This window comes from Monodelphis domestica, chromosome 8 (assembly GCF_027887165.1).
Source record: "Monodelphis domestica isolate mMonDom1 chromosome 8, mMonDom1.pri, whole genome shotgun sequence".
NCBI classification, from domain to species: Eukaryota; Metazoa; Chordata; class Mammalia; order Didelphimorphia; family Didelphidae; genus Monodelphis; species Monodelphis domestica.
The window spans coordinates 254,225,697-254,243,820 of NC_077234.1; the positions used below are offsets into that span (position 1 = coordinate 254,225,697).

The 18,124-nt window shown below is 35.6% G+C and overlaps 1 pseudogene; it reads left to right on the forward strand.

Moving 5' to 3' along the window:
- The first annotated feature begins 8,546 nt into the window (after positions 1 to 8,546).
- Positions 8,547 to 17,312, forward strand: LOC100029324 (microtubule-associated protein RP/EB family member 2-like; annotated as a pseudogene).
- The last annotated feature ends 812 nt before the right edge of the window (positions 17,313 to 18,124 follow it).

The following is an 18,124-nucleotide window of genomic DNA, read 5'->3' on the forward strand; positions in this document are numbered from 1 at the left end:
GAGACATCCTTTCAAAATCTATGGGATTTTGTACTATGAGCAGTACTCAGGGGGAAATTTATATCCTTGAAAGCATATATTAACAAATTAGGGAAGGCAGAGGTCAAAGAATTGGTCATGTTATTAAAAAAATTTGAAAGAGAACAAACTAAAAATCACCAGATGAAAACTAAATTAGACATTCTAAAAGTTAAAGGAGAAATTAATAAAAGCAAAAGTGAAAGAATTGTTGAATTAATAAATAAGACTAGAAGCTAATATTTTGAAAAAATGAATAAAATAGACAAAAGTACTAATCAATTTAATGAAAAAAGGACAGAAAAAACAAAAGAAAAAAGAGAAGAAAAAAGAAAACCAAATCAACAGTATCAAAGATAAAAAGGGAGAGCTCACCTCTAAGGAATAGGAAATTAAGGCAATCATTAAAAATTATTTTGTCCAATTATATTGCAATACTTACGGCAATCTAGGTAATATGAATGAATATTTACAAAAATATGAATTTCCTAGAATAAGAGAAGAATATCCCACTCAGAAAAATAAATTGAACAAATCATCAAGAAACTCCCTAAAAAAGAATCCCCAAGGCCAAGTGAATTCTAACAAACATTCAAAAAACACCTAATCCCAATACAATACAAACTATTTGGCATAATTTGCAAAGAAGGAGTTCTACCCATTTCCTTTTATGACACAAGTATGGTACTGATTCCAAAGTCAGGCAGGGCAAAAACAGAGAAAGAAAACTACAGACCTATCTCCTTAAAGAACATAGATGCAAAAATTTATATAGAATATTAGCAAAAAGATTCCAGCAAGTGATCATGAGAATCATCCATTATGATCAAGTAAGATTTATAACAGGAATGCAAAGATGGTTTAATATTAGGAAAACCATCAACATAATTTTCCATGTCAACAAGCATACCAAGAAAAATCATATGATTATCTCAATAAATGCAGAAAAAGCTACTGACAAAATAGAATTCTCCTTCTTGTTGAAAAAAGCTGGAAAGTATAGGAATGCAAGAGCCTTTTCTAAGAGTAATAAACAGCATATATCTAAAACCATCAGCAAGTATCATCTGCAATGGAAATAAATTAGCAGCATTCCCAATAAGATCAGGAATGAAACAAGGATGCCCATTATAACCTCTATTATTTAACATTATACTAGAAACACTAGCAGTAGCAATTAGAGAAGAAAAAGAAACTGAAGGTATAAAAATAGGCAATGAGGAGATCAAGCTATAACTCTTTGCAAATGATATGATGGTCTACTTAAAGAATCCTAGAGAATCAACAAAATACCTAATGGAAATAATAAAAAACTTTAGCAAAGTTACACAATACAAAATAAACCCACATATATCATCAGCATTTCTATATACTTCCAACTCATCCCAGCAGCCAGAGTTAGAAAGAGAAATTCCATTTAAAATCACTATAGACAATATGAAAATACTTAGAAATCTATCTGCCAAGACAAACACAGAAACTATATGAACACAACTACAAACACTATCCACACAATTAAAACTAGATCTAAATAATTAGAAAAACATTACTTGCTCATGGGTAGGATGAGCTAACATAATAAAAACAACAATTCTACCCAAATAATTTATTTATTTAGTGCCATACCCATCAAAGTACCAAAAAACTTTTTTACTGAATTAGAAAAAAACAATTACCAAGTTTACGTGGAAAAACAAAAGATCAAAAATATCAAGGGAAATAATGGAGAAAAAATGAGAAGGAAGGTGGCCTTGCAGTACCAAATCTTAAAAATGTACTATAATGCACTGGTCATCAAAACAATGTAGTACTGGCTAAGAGACAGAAGGGAGGATCAGTGGAATAGACTTGGGGTAAGTGACCTCAGTAAGAAAGTCTATGATAAACCCAAAGATCCCAGCTTTGGGGACCAAAACCCACTATTTGATAAAAACTGCTGGGAAAATTAGAAAACAGTATGGGAGAGATTAGGTCTAAGTCAACATCTCACTTCCAAGATAAATTCAGAATGGATGAATGACTTGAACATAAAGAAGGAACTTATAAGTAAATTAGGTGAACACAGAATAGTATACTTGCCAGATCTTTGGGAAAGGAAGCATTTTAAGACCAACCAAGAGCTAGAAAATATTACAAAATTTAAAATAATTTTAATCACATTAAATTAAAGTTTTTCTACAAACAGAACCAATGCAATCAAAATTAGAAGGGAAGCAACAAATTGGGAAACAATCTTCATAACAAAAATCTCTGACAAAGGTCGAATCACTCAATTTATAAGGAGCTAAAACAATTATACAAAAAATCAAGCCATTCCCCAATTGATAAATGGGCAAGGGATATGAATAGGCAATTTTCAGCCAAAGAAATCAAAACTATTAATAAGCACATGAAAAAGTGTTCTAAATATCTTATAATCAGAGAGATGCAAATCAAAACAATACTGAGGTATCACCTCACACCTAGAAAATTGGCTAACATGACAGTAAAGGAAAGTAATAAATGTTGCAGGGGATGTCCAAAGTTGGGACATTAAGGCACTGTTGGCGGAGTTGTGAATTGATTCATCCATTCTGGAAGGCAATTTGCAACTATGCCCAAAGGACACTAAAAGACTGTATGCCCTTTGATCCAGTCATAGTACTGCTGGGTTTGTACCCCAAAGAGATAATAAGGAAAAAGACCTGTACAAGAATATTCATAATTGTGCTCTTTCTGGTGGCAAAAATTTGGACAATGAGGGGATGCCCTCCAATTGGGGAATGGCTGAACACATTGTGGTATGTGTTGGTGATGGACTAAAAGGAATAATAAAGTGGAGGAACTCCATGGAGACTGGAACAACTTTCAGAAAGTGATGCAGAGTGAGAGGAGCAGAACCAGGAGAACACTGTACACAGAGACTGATAAACTGTGGTACAATCAAATGTAACGGACTTTTCCATTAGTGGCAATGCAGTAGTCCTGAACAACTTGGAGGGATCTAAGAGAAAGAACATTATGCACATTCAGAGGGAAACACCAAAGAAAAACAACTGCTTGATTACATGGATTAAGGGCATATGGCTGGGGATGAAGACTCCAAATGATCATCCTAGTGCAAACATCAACAACATGGAAATAGATTCTGATCAAGGACACATGTGAAACCCAGTGGAATTGCACATTGGCTATGGGAAGAGGTTGGGGGAGGGGACGGAGGGAAAGAATATTATTCTTATAACCAAGGAATAATGTTCTAAATTGACTAAATAATTTTTTTAATCAAGCCAACAGAAATCAAATGATTATCTCAATAAATGGATAAAAAAAAGCCTTTGGCAAAATACAACACTTATTCCTATTAAAAACACTAGAAAATATAGAAATAGATGGGCTTTCATAAAACTGAAATCGGGGATGTTTGGGCAAAATCATTTGAAGATGTGTGCTGAACAGTGTACTTTATTTTTAAACATATGTATGAAAATATATTAGAAAAGATTATTGTGCTTACATGAAATTTCTGTCTTTTTTTAGTTTTCTATTTTTAAAATACATATAGAAATAATTTTAAGAACTGTTATCTAACATACTGCAATACATTTCCTCTCCCTCCCAACCTTTTCTCCCCTCCAACCTCCTTGAGATGGCAAATATTCTAATAGAGGTTATACCATTGCTGTTATGCATTATATACTTCTATATTCCTCATGCTGTAAAAGAGGATTCATGAAGGAAATAAGGTGATAAATCATATGTTTTGATATATATTTACACTCCACAGTTCTTTCTGTGCACGTGGATAGCATTTTTCATCATGATTCCCTTATAGTTATCTTGAAAATTTGCACTGCTGTGAATAGTTTAGATCATCACATTTGATGGTCATATAGTATTTCTGTTACTGTATAAAGTATTCTTTTCTGGTTCTATTCATTTATCTTTGCATGAATTCATATGTCTCCAAGTTTTTCAGAATTCATCTTATTCACTATTTCTTGTGGCTCAATAGCATTTCTTTACAAAGATCTGCAACAACTTGAATAATGATTCCTCCATTGATTGACATCCCATCAATTTCTAATTGATTCCCATTACAAAAAGTTACTATAAATATTTTTGCATATTTCCTTTATCTTTTCTCTTTTTGCTCCACAGACGTAATAATGGTAATTCTGGATAGTTTTGTGGCCCTTTTGTTATGGTTCCAGATTGCTCTCCAACTAGCATTCTAATTTTCCAAAATCCTCCCCAACATTTACCATTTACCTTTTTTTTTTGTCATTCACCATTTTCCTTTTTTTTGGTAGTTAGTACATTGGATAGGTGTGAAGTGGTATCCTAGAGTAGTTTTAATTTTAATTTCTCTAATCAATAGTGATTCAAATAATTTTTCATTTGACAAATATAGTTTTACCCTCTTTATGTGAAAATTGCCTATTCATATCCTTTCACCATTTATCAATTGGGGAATGACTTGTGTTCTTATAAATTTGATTATATTTTCTACATATTCATGAAAAGATGTTTAATAGAAAATATTGCTACATTTTTTTAATGTTTTGTTTCCATTCTAATCTGAGTTGTAATGTTTTGTTTATTCAAAACTTTTTTTTTATTTATTGTAATCAGGATCATTTATTTCATTTCTGGTAATGTTCTCTATGTCTTTTGCTTGTTTGTTTGTTCAGAAATTCTCCCATAGATTAGGCATTTAACAAATTTAACAAATCCAAGGGTCATAAATTCTTCCTTTATATATGTTTGACAAGTATGTCTTATTTGTTTATTATATCACCCTTTATTTCCAGATGATGTATTCATTTTTACTTTATCATTGTATATGGTGTGACATATTGGTGGGTGCTTAGTTTTACCATATTTTTTCCAGTTTCCCCAAACAGTGTTGGTCAAATAGTAAGGTATTACCCAAAAGATCAGTTCTCTGGGTATATCCCCAAAGTTACTTTGTTCATTTAATACTGAATGTTGATTGCCTTACCTATTCCATTGATTTACTACTCTACATTTGTTTATCAAAAAAAATCATTGCTGTCACTGTATACATTTTTTTCTGGTTCTATTCATTTCACTTTACAGCAATTCATGCAAGTCTCTATATTTTCCCCAAAATATTCTGTTCATCATTTCTTATTACACAATAGTATTTCATCACAATTATATCCTGTAATTTGTTCAACCATTTTTGTACAAAGTCCTTTCCATTAAAACAAAACTAAAAGGTGGGGGGTAAAACACCCTAAAAGATGGTATATATCAGTTGACTACGGTTTTGCTTAACCTAGTCTGGGAAGATGTTTTCCCCAGGGCCAGAGAGCAAAAATGACTTCTCTCTCTGCCTCAGGCAAGTTGTAATCAAATCTTACTGTGATGTCTTCAGGTAACAAGGTTTATTTAATATAATAATCAAGGAAGGGATTGGGAAGGCGAGTTGAGGTTTATTGTTGGGGATATCAACTAATAAAATCTACCTTTTCCCTCAAAATCTGACCCTTTGCAGGGTATCTTTGATCCTTGGATGAGCCAAGGTTACATGATCTACACTCTCTGATCTTAATGTCCCCTTGCTAACTGATCTAATTTCTAGGCTAAACCTCAAGAAAGAAATAGTCTTTAGATTAGAATCAGAGTAAAGGAGAAGTCAGATTTAGGGTGTGGCCACATCTACCCTGTTGAGAGCAAAGTCTCTTCAAGGCTAAATTAATTAGTTCTGGTCCATCCTTTCTTGCTCTTTGGTTTCTCAAGAGTAGAAGCAGTGTCACAAGTTTGAGGAATATCAGGATCTTGTTAGTTTCCTCACTGGAAAAAAACAGATATCTCTGGGAGCTCAAAGCTGGGTCCTAGAAGTGCTCTCGATCCCGGAGTCTGGATCCAGCTCCCAAATGGCAGTTAAGCTCCCAAGATGCTAGTGCCCCAGATTCCAAGGGTTGCTCTGACTTACAGCATTTCATTCATTCCTGTATGCTTACTCTGTCAACTTATTTTCTTTCCTAAAATCTATCCTAACAAAACAAAACAAAACAAAACTTTGAGATACAGACCAAATTGTGATATTGCTAAATCAAAGAATATATGATTTTTGAGTCCTTTGGGGAGGGCTCCAAATTGCCCTCCAGAATGGTTGGATCATTTCACAACTCCATCAACAATGTATTACATACTATGGAAATAGATGATCAATGACCATGTAAATCTCAGTGGAATTGCACATTGGCTATTGTGGCATTTAAAAGAGTAGGGGTCATAAACTGTAGTGAGTAAAATAGTGGAAGATATAAATTATTGTAGATATAAGAGTGGGTGAGTAAATTGTGACCTCAGAAAATATGTTTCACTACAGGAAGAGAGAGAGAGAGAGAGAGAGTGGGGTCAACCAGAACTATATCCTACTTATGTATACATGAAATGTTTGCACTCAGCATGACACAAATGGGATGCTGGGTAGGAGAGTCCTGGGGAGCAAAATTCTAATTGCACAATCCCCCTGTGGTTCCATTGGGGAAAAGCATGTACAAATTTCCTAGATTTACAAGCCTAGTTTCCCCAATGAATCATTATTCATAACCACTTATATCTCTAAAGATCCTTAACTAGAGGTACATACAATATTATACTTTCTAAGGAGAAATTACAATACTTTGGGGATAATAGGGAAATAAAAGAGAAAGAACAAAACCAATGATTGCTAAACACATTGTCAAAAAGCACATTGGGGGAAATCCCATTTGACTTAAGAGCTAACATTCAAAATAAATATATTCAGTGCCCCCACATTTCAATTCACTACATCCCAAAGTTCACTGTGGATCTTTTGGTGCAGTGTGTAGTTTCTGCAGGTATCTTCATGGTGCCTTCTCTAAAGAGTTCACTTTCTTGATTTTGGGAGTTAGTGAGTTTCTTAGCCTAAAATGTCTCTAAAAGATATCAAACTTTGCACTATAGGATAATAATACAACCCCCCCCCAAGGAGAGTGTTGACCAAAACCTGGATCACCCTGGGATACATGACTGAGTTATGAGGTACATGAGTCAATTGTTAAAGTAAAAAAAAAATAGAAGAAAGGAAAAAATCAAAATCACCTTATATATAAAAATTCTGAGTAAGATTGAGATTAAGCAAGAATAGGACCTAGAATCAGGGCCCAATGAAGTGATTTATGTCCCATATACCTGTAGGACCAGTGCAGCAATATGCATTTACCCAATCAGCAGCCAGGACTACAGAAAATTGCCATACTATGAAAGAGAGAAAAGGGACTAGACTTTGAAGCAAAAGGGAAATAGCATTCCCTAATCTGATTTTTCCTTCACTTATAGGGATAAGGGAGCCAAAAATGGCAGTCAAACTGAAGTACTTTGTCTGATCTGGGGAAATCCTGCATCTGATGTCAAACAGCCACTTCCTTGAACCTGAAACAAGTGCTCTGTCTTGGCCCAGATTCTCATCAATCTTACGGGAATGGGTTGGTCTTCTTGAACTTATGTTTCTTAGCACTGTACAATGGCTCTTTTGGGCTCCCTTCTTCTGAAATCAGACACAATTGTTAGTCAAAGTCCCATAATATTAAATAATCAATGGCACGTTTCCATAGTCTAAAGCTTTTGGGTATGTGTTATTATTAGGGCTAATGAATATTGTAAATTTATATTAGTGGAAAATAAAAAAAAAACATTCATATTGGCTGCTTGAACTACATGTACAAAAAATAAGAGAGGAAAGAAAATTAAAATATCCTATTGCACAAAAAAAGGAAAAACAATGATAAAAATTTTAAGAAATTAAAAATTCATAGTGCACATTCCATGATATACTGTGTTAGCCAAGCAGAGGCACAATACAAAGGTTTCTCACTCAAAAATAAGATCTATGCCCTTTTATCTTGGCCATGATCCACAGTGTGAGTGTTCATATTTTTTTTAAACCAAGTAACAGCTTTATTTTAAAAAAAATAGTAGTGAAACAGCTAAAACGCATTCTAAGAAGCCATAGCATACCCACTGCATGCTATATTTCAAATGCATATATAAAATCTGTGTAAATAGTTGCCTTCTTATCTTTGGCTATTATATAGGCATGTTTTAAAGCTATAAGATCTACATCTTGAGCACTTATATTTAAGGGCAGTGTAATAACTCCAGTATAGCATATGTCATCCCTTGTGAAAGAAGAACCATCAGTGAATAAGAATAAGTCTGTGTTGTCTAAAGAAGTGTCCAGGAGTTTATCTCAAGGTTTTTCAGCCATGAACACTAAATATTCTCAACTGTGCAATGGTTCTCCTGAGACTGGTAAATCAGGAAGCAAGGTTTCAGGATTAAGAACTATACAGCATTTTAAGGTAATATTCTCATTACCTAACACGTTTACCTCATGTCTAATGAGTCTTTGATCAGAAAATGCCTGAGTTCTATGTCTTAGTAATAATGCTTCAACTTCATGTGGGCATATTAGGGTTAATGGGCTTCCCAAGACTAAATCAGCAGATTTAGTTACCAAAAAGCTGTGGCAGTTACACTTCTAAGACATGGCGGTGCTCCAGAAGCTACTGGGTCCAGCTGAGCTGAATAATAAGCAATTGAATGCTGAACAGGTTCTAAAGTTTTAGTTAAAACAGTTGAATATATCCCTCTCTGTTCATGTACATGCCAAGTAAATGTCTTTTTTGTAATCTGGAATGTCTAGAGCAGGGGTAGACAGGGTACCCTATTTTAATTTGAAAGAATTTACAATTGTTCCACCTCTAATTTAAGAGCTTCGGGGACTGAATTTTTTGTCAGAGCTATAAGAGAATTAGTGATTTTCCCATAGAAAGAGATCCACAGTCTACAAAATCCTGTTCCTCCTAAAATTGGTCAATTCAGTCAGCTAGTCTTAAAGTAGTTTTTAACCACTTTACAACAATGTTTAATGAATTGTTTATGTATTTGTCTAACATCCCTTTTTCTGGAGAGATACATGTCCCTATATCTACCTCCCAGCTCAATCAGACCATCCAAAAACTGGGTGTTTTTTTTTTTGCACTTAATATTTTTAATCTTTGACCATGTTCCAAGCCTATCAGAGCAAGTTCTCATTGTTGTAAGTAATGCCTCTCTAGACTGGCATAATTTTAAGAAGTCTTGCTCATTGTTGGGGCACCATCTTGGTTCTTCCTGGGGTCAGTGAATTGCTTCCTACCTTGGGCATAATTGACAAGAGAGATGATTTTGTTTTTTTCTCTTTCTGTTAAAAAAAGTTTAGAGCAAATTTTCCATATCCTGCCATGAAGGATCATATGTACAACAAATGTTTTCAACCTTTTTAATAACTCTAATAGGCTCATCTTCAAAATAAGGGTATTTTGCTTAAATCTTCAATATATTGGGGCATAAAGAGTGTAGTGTCTTAAGGACACCACATCTCCAGTTTTATTGGAGATGGCTACTTCCCTTAAAGTAAATAGGCCTTTAACTTAGTTATTTGTGATTTTTGCTTCTTGGTTGAATTTTCGTGTTGCCATGGATCAGGGGAGGGAAGGGGGAAGAGTAGATGAGCTAAGTGGGAAGATTGGTCTGGGGGTGGGGAGGCAGGGTGGGAGGAATAGAGGCAGGGCTGGGGCCAGGGTTGTGGTCATGGGAAAGGAGTAGGGGGATGGTCTTGGACAAGGGAGGGGGCAGGGCAGGCTAGAGGAAGAGGAGGGAAAGGCTGAGACGGGGAAGAAGAGGAATTGTCAGAGTAAAGGGATATCTGGCAGGGGCAGAAGTGGGGAGAGGAAGGAGTGGGGACTGGATGGGACTGGAGAGGGCACTTGGGAGAGATGGAAAAATCGAACAATAGGGGGAGAGGGTAGAGTCGAGCCCTAGACTTGCAAGAGCTGAACAAGATGAGAGAGTATGTATTCAGCTTGAGACATACTATAGGCAGATTTGAATGAAGGGGAATCTTCCTTCTAAATTTTGAAATTACTCAAGTGTTTCTCAGTGCTGTCTATTTGAGTCTGTAGTTTAATCAAGGTAACCTTTTGTTGATTTTTCTTGAGGAGAAAATATGCTATGAATAAGAGCCCTCACAGGAACAGCGCTTAATAAAACCATTCTGAAGTATTAAACAGTTTAAACTCAGTAAAGTTCTCTGGGAACAAAAGCTGTTTCCAATACCATTCTTAGACATGCCCCTCTTAGTTTAAAAAATGGAGGGTGGCTGAAAGGCTTTAGCTAAAAGAAAAAACAAAAGCTTTCTCCCCACTCTCACAGCCAGGAGCATGGAAACCACCTTGCTAGTTTAAAATCAATTTGGGAGCTTAATGGGGGTGGGGTTAGGTGGGGGTGGGCAGCATGGTAGAGACCCATGATCTCCCACTCATCACACATCCATGTTGTACTTCTAGGCTGCAGCTGTTCTAAAAAGCCATTTCAGCTCCAAGCTGGAAATTCAATTGACTACTGCCCATTTGAGACCCACATGGGGAGGGGTATAGCCACACCAAGAGGCAAGGGGCCAGCTACTTAGCTTCTCACTTCTGAGCAGAGAGAATCTGCAGTGCTCTGGGTCAGCAGCAAGGAACACTGGTGCAGGAAGATGGGTGCAGCCAGATGAGTGCAGACAGAGAAAAAAAACTCTGAATAGACTTCCCTGGAGGGAAAAGGCAAAAAGCTTGCAACAGGAAAGAAATGAGTAAGGGTCCTAAATTCCAGATTTCATGTTGCCAAAAATGTAAGATTTAAATCAATATCAATTACTCCAAGAATTAATTTTATAAAGTTCATTAATAATCACTTGAAGTAGAAGGAATAAAAAATAAAAGTATAAAAACTAATTATTTAACAAAAATAAGACCACATGAGTAAATTCTCCTGCCTGGCTCAAAGCCAGCTTTCACAGCTGGGATCAGAGGAAGAGAGAGAGAGGCGGGGTCAACCAGAACTATATTGTACTTTATGCAAGCAATGTTTGCACTCAATGTGGAGACACAAATGGGATGCTGGGTAGGAGAGTCCTGGGGAGAAAAATTCTAATTATACACATATATTGTTTATTACTTTTAAACAGCAATACTTTTATTTTTGTTGAAAAGAAACTTACAGAAAAATACTCAAGAAAACTTAATCTCAAACTGAAGGTTAAAACCAAAATGAAATATTGTTATTATATCTGATATTATCTAATTATACTCTTATATTCAACAAACTATCTTGAAATAATGAAATTTATATTTATCACATTTTCAGTTACACTAAATTAACAAATATTTCTACTATCTAATTGAGAAACTAAAATTTACTCTCATACAGAGTTAGGAAATCAAACTACTGAAGGTTGTGATTGTCACATGTGAAGAATGTTTTTTAATTAATTAAGAACAGTTTTCCATTGTTATAGAATTCATTTTCTATCCCTCCCTATCTCCCTCCTCACTTCTATAGCCAATAAGCAATTCCACCGGATTTTCCATGTATCATTGGTCAAAACCCATTTTGATATTATTAATATTTGCAATAGAGTGATCATTTAGAGTCTACATCGAATTGAGGTACTAAAATTTACTCTCATACAGAGCTAGAAAACCAAATTACTAAAGGCTGTAATTGTGGAAAATGAAGAATGTTTTAAAAGCATAAGCAGGTATCGGTCATCTCTGTGTGAAATCAGCAGTACTTGGAAAAGGGATTTTGGCAGCAAGAATATTGACTAATTGGTAGATAATGAATACGGAATATGAAAGGACTGAGCTTGCCAATTGTTTTGAATGAAGAGGAGGAAGGAGCAAGCAAACAATAGACATCTAATATGACTGCTAGGTTCGTGGTTTGGAACATGAATAGTAGAGGCAAATTAAGTGATCAGGAAGGCAAATATTTCTTTCTTAGGTATTGGAGGACTTATAGGACTCCCTCCGGAACCCTATAAGTAGAGGATGATAGATACAAATTATGCTTAAAAGATATACTGTGCCTATCTTGGCTCCTAGTGCACCTTACATCTCACAGCTCAAGAAGGCACAAAAGTATCTTAAAATAGATAGCTTCAGAGAGTTGTAAAGGGACCTGCTATCAAATCTGCTGCCAAACACCACAGAAAGGGAAAAAAGGAGAATAAGATAAACTTTTTGAATAGAGACCAGGATAAAAGCCACTTTAAGTCTTGAGATATTTTGGAGTTCTTCCTGTGACATTTAGCTATGGTAATAATTTTGGGTGCCATTTCCAGGAACTTTAATGTGTAATAACGTGTTTTAGGACATTGGTTTTTGTATTAATACATATGTGTACTGTAGGATGATTATCAGGCGTCGTGTGGCTCCTGCCAAGCTAAGAGCACTATTGCAAAGATAGCTACTTCACAATGTTCATAGAAGGTTATTACTCTGATTTCTGCGAGATATTCTGACTCTTCACTTCCCTGGCTACATATTTCAAACCTGGCTTTCTTTATAGAGGGTTTACTTCAGAAATTTTGCTTAATGGGAACTGTTTGGATATTTCTGGATAGATCATTAGCCTAGAAATTTTGTCAGGTTTACTCATTTCTTTTCCCTGAAGACTGACATAACACTGCATGCTTCCTTAGGGTAAGCCATATATGATGAGAATGCTATGTGATATTTAATAAAGTGAGGGTGCGTTATATAGATTTAGCTCTATCATTGGGGAGGGAGGGCGTTGTCATTTTTTTCAAAGAACCCACATACATTTTTATATGAAAATTTTACTTTTATACATGCATTCAGTTTATTTTAAATGAATCTTTTCTTTTTAATGCTAGTGGTAATATTGCAATCCTCTTTTTTAGGAGTCATTAGCTAGGACTTTATCTGATAATCTCTCTCACCTTCTCAACTTTACTGCATTGAAGCACAGTTGAAATGTATTAGAATGACAATGTAACAGTGTTAGCTCCTCCTACTTGAATAATATTTGCTTGTTTGTAAATTGTATTTCTTCCATTTTTGTAGCACTATTTTTTCAGCCTTTTCTAGAAAATCTTTTTTTCTTATTCCTAACCTATTTTTTCTTTTAATTTCCATTTCATCATTATCAAATTTTGCTATGTTCATTTAAAACAATTAGACACACTATTCTAATTATTGTTTGCTCTTTAAATTGTCAGTATTGTTTTCTTATTCTTTAGTTTCCTGGTCTTTATAAATTAATTAACATTTTTATTGTTGCCACACTCCATGGATTTTTATACATATACAGAGAGTCATATTTTCTTCACACAACTGGATTGCTCATTCATATCTAATTTGTTGACTTCCCAAACAGTAAGGTCAGGTTTCTATTAGTTTAACAGCTGTACTTAATAAAATCAGGGAGGAGAAGTTCACTGAACTATTACATATTTATTCTATTGGTCATCATTATATTTCTAATTAACCAGTTCTTTAGCTCACATTTTCCTTTAAAATGTCAGATTGCTCTCCAGAATGTTTGCATCAGTTTGTAGCTCCACAAGCAATGAATTAATGTCCTGATTTTTCCACATTCTCTCCATTTCCATTTCCAATTTCCCTACATTTTTATTTTCCTTTTTTGTAATGCTATCCAGTCTGATGGGTATGACGTGGTACCTCAGAGTTGTTTTAATTTGCATTTATCTAATCAACAGTTAATTGGAGCATTTTTCATATTACTGAATATAGTTTTATTTTATACATTTGAAAAAATAACTGTCCATATTCTTTGAACATTTGGAAATTGGAAAATGCTTTGAATACTTGTAAATCTGACTAAGTTCTCATCAATTAGGTCAATTTTAACTTTCGCTTCATCCGAGATCTTTATTGCTAGCCCTTTTTAACTTTAGCTGAATCAGAGTAGACTTTGCTCCCACCCTTTACCTTTTGTCTATTCTCTCTTTTTTTGTTTCCTTTCAACTTCTTACTTCCCTGTTAGGTAAGATAGATGTCTATACCTGAGTGTGGAGGTTATTTCTACTTTGTGCCAAGTCCAATGACAGTAAAGTTCAGCCATTTCCCACTACCCCTTCATCTTCCCTTCCTCTGGATTATTTTTGGAAAGAACTTGTAACACATGAACATACATGTGTGTGTGTGTGCACGTGTGTATGTGTGTGTACAGTGATATCCACGTAGAACATCATGGCAAGAACATACTTTTAGAGGGGAAAAGGAATATAATTTTAGAGGAACTTGTCTAGCACAGATATTTGTAGAGAGATCCAGAAACTGACAGAATTTCACTTTGATGAACTCATGGTGTTCATTCAGTACTCATTCTGTTGTACTTACTGTGAATTCTCCCTGTCTAGTCTTAAATTAAATTTGATATCTGGTAGGAATGTAATAGTATCTATGCTTTATTCATCCATCCATTCATCCATCCCTTTCTCTCTCCTCTCTCTCTCTCTCTCTCTCTCTCTCTCTCTCTCTCTCTCTCTCTCTCTGTCTGTCTGTCTGTCTGTCTCTTTCATTTATCTACTGACTTATTGACATCTGTTTGGTCAGCTGATATTTTTATTTACAAATAAAAGAAAAATCAATAGTTTATCATAAATATGTAAACATATCTTCTTTGTACAAGTGAGGAAATAAGCATTTGTGTGGCATTACTTATCTTCCAGGCACTGTGCTAAGTTATTTTTTAAACTGTTATCTCATTTGATCATACTTCCAGATAGATATTATTATCAACATTATCTTATAGTTGAGAAAAATAAGGTAGAGATTAAAGTGACTTTACAAGGATCACATAGCTAATAAGTGTCAGAGATGACAGAAATTCAGGAGTTCCTAACTCAGTTCCCTGTCCTGTTTAATATCAGCTACATATAAGAAGATATTATGAAATTAAATTCTCATGGACCTTTTTGTTTGAAATTTTTTTTTTACTTTTCAAGAACACAATATTTAATTTTCATACAGGCATCATTACAGTCATTTTTTATTTTTTAATGTAATTTAGTCAGCAGATGTACACCACATATACCCAAATTTAATTACAGAACTACTAGAATTAAAACATAATAAATACTTAAAAATCCTTCCCTCCTTAAAGTATTCAAAAGAAAAATATTCAAAAAAAAAGCAAAAAGTATCTAATACAGATATACAAAAATAGGGAAACTCTAAACGAATGCAACAATTCACACATAAAAGGTACTAGTTATCATCAGACATTTTTTTCCTTGAAATACTAGAATTTTAGACATTTGTTCTTCTCATTTCTGGCTTGCTTCCCAAGAAGGATAAAGGGCCTGATGCAACTGTGACTTCTTATTTTCAGGCTTTGTATATACACTCCTGTCAAGGTGTTTCTTGATCTGAGTTTCATTTTATTGAAATACTGGAATTCCATTTTTAGGAGGATATTCTCTGACATTTCTTGTTTTCCTTCTGGATTCAGATAAAGAAGGAAAAAAATGTTGATTCTAGTCTCCTTGCTTTTGTAGTTGCCCTCATTTTTTCCACACTCTTCAGAGTCTCAAACTTTTCTTTTTAGGAAGTGCTTTCTTGAGAGTCTTTTGGTCCTTAATTGAAGAACAACAACTATTTTCCTTCTTTCTGTCCCACTTAATTTTACCAGTGAAGAAATCAGCATCTCTATTGCTATCTTCAGACAGTGCAGACTATTTATACAACCTCTCTTCTGTGCGATTATAGAAATATTCCTTTTCTTATTCACTTTGTTCTTCTATATCACTGTCATTATTAAAGATGACAGTAGAAATTTTCTATCTGTTTATCTTGTTAGTGCAGGGGAGATTTTTATTTTATGGTTCTGCAGGTGTATTTTGGGGTTTACAATGAATCTGGGAAGGCTTTTCAAGTATGTTTGGCTTCTTTGATAATGTTTTAAAATCCCTGCCCCCCTTTTTACTGAACTTTCTTGGTGTTTGAATTTATTCATGTTATTATGAGAGCTTTGCATTATCTCATCTCCTCACTATAATTTTCTTCTGAAGATTCTTGAAATGGCTGTGGCAGGGGGAAGCTGGGTGGCTCAGTGGATTGAGAGTCAAGCCTAGAGATGGGAGGTTCTAGGTTCAAATTTGGCCCTAGACACTTCCCAGCTGTGTGGCCATGGGCAAATCATTTGACCCCCATTGCCTAGCCCTAACTGCTCTTTTGCCTTAGAGTCAATACACAGAATTGATTCCAAGATGGAAGGCAAGGGTTAAAAAAAAAATGGCTGTGGCAATAGCAGAGGGTCACGTGGGGCAGCAGGGGTGGATCATCTAGGTAGACCTTGGGTGGGTGGAGAAAACAAATCCTCCAGCTGTCAGTGGAGGGAAGGTGAAGACAGCAGCAGATAAGCAGTGCCACATTCCTCAGGGGAATGGAAGTCAATGTGCATATACCTCAATAACTCAAGAGACTATGAGCAGACCCATCATTGCACTCATCATTGCATGGGTGAATGACATAATATCTTTAAACTACACAAAAGTGGGACAGCTTTGTTCAGGAGCAGCCTATTGCCAGTTCAAGGACATGCTATTCCCCGGCTGTGTTAGTTTGAAGAAAGTAAAATTTCAAGCAAAATTGGAGCATAAATAACAATTTTAAACTTCTACAAGCATCATTTAAAAGACTGAATGTTGATAAGGGTCATTTCAGTGGAGAAGCTAGTGAAAGGGTGCTTTCAGGACAACTTGGATTCATCCAGTGGTTTAAGCAGTTCCATGATGCAAACTATGATGGGAAGGAGTATGACCCTGTGGAGGCTCAGCAAGGTCAGAATGCAATTCCCCCAGCAGACTCCAGAGAATAGATCTTTAACTCACCCAAGAAATTGTATCATGCAAACTCAGCAACAGCAGATACTTCAAAATATAGTCCAGCTTCTAAACCAGGATCTACTCCTCGTCCCTCATCTGCAAGAAGGACCACATCTAGCCGGCGATCAGCCTCCAAATCCGAGAAAGAATTAGAAACCCAGGTCATACAGCTCAATGAATGGGTACATTCATTAAAAGTTGCACTTGAAGGCATGGAGAAGGAAAGAGATTTCTACTTTGGGAAATTGAGAGAGATTGAGCTAACCTGCCAAGAACATGTGCAGAGACTAATATATGCTTCAGACAAATAGGAAAGCCACACGAGGAGCCAGAAGCAGAGGAACAAGTCCATGAGCAGCCTCAGCAAAAGGAAGTAAACTGCCCAGTCTTCACATCTCTTGACACTTCTGATTTTGTTGTGGAAACTTTTCTTCTGAAGAAGTGGAACATGTGTGGCCTCAAACTTGAAAGAAACCCATTGTTCTCCATCTGCCATTACCGTGGATGTACTTCAGTGAGTGCCAGCCAAACCACTGCAATCTCTGCTCATTTATTTGTCAAGATGCATTAGCAGAAATATCCTCTATGGTTGTCCACTTGAGCGATTATAGGGTTACATTCTTTCAAATTCACCACTGTGGAAGAGAGAAATTGGGAAGCATGCAAAGAGGCAGAAGCAGTGGTTGAGTGGTGACCTGTCAGTCAAATGAGAGGTTCTATTTGGAATGTTACCAGGAGAAATAGTTGGAGGCAATGCCAACTGCTGGCTGGACCCTGGTTACCTGTTGCCTTGTATCAGGGAAGAAAGAAGGAGTTTTTTTCTCTTTTAACCTTGGAGACAGAAAGGAGTGGTGGTCTCCGGTGAATTTGAAGGCAGAAGAAAGAAGGACAATAGTCCAGATATCTCTCTGACTTGTTCTGTTGATGATAGTGACTGAACTTCCAGACTTATCGAACATTCCTCTCAATTTTAACTATATCCCAATATCCTCCAATCTAAGACTCACTGTAGTATTATGGAAATCCCCAACCCTCTTACCTTCTTTATCCTTTCTGGTCTTCCCCAAATAGACCCCTCACTTAATATAAAGAAGAGAAAGAGTATTTCATGTGAAACATCATAAACTCACCCTGAGTGATTTAGAAAGAAGAAAGGAGGGAGGGGAGGAAAAGGGAAGAAGAGGGAGGAAAAGAGGTATAGAGGGAGGGGGGGAGAGACAGAAGAAATAAGATAACTGCCTGCATATTTAGATATCAATTACCAATCAAATATAGTTATTTATTATTATTTATTACAATGTTATAAATCCAATAGCCTGTAATGGCTGCCAGCACAACTACTCCACAGATCACTTGTTTGAACACCTTTGCTGTTGTTTTAGG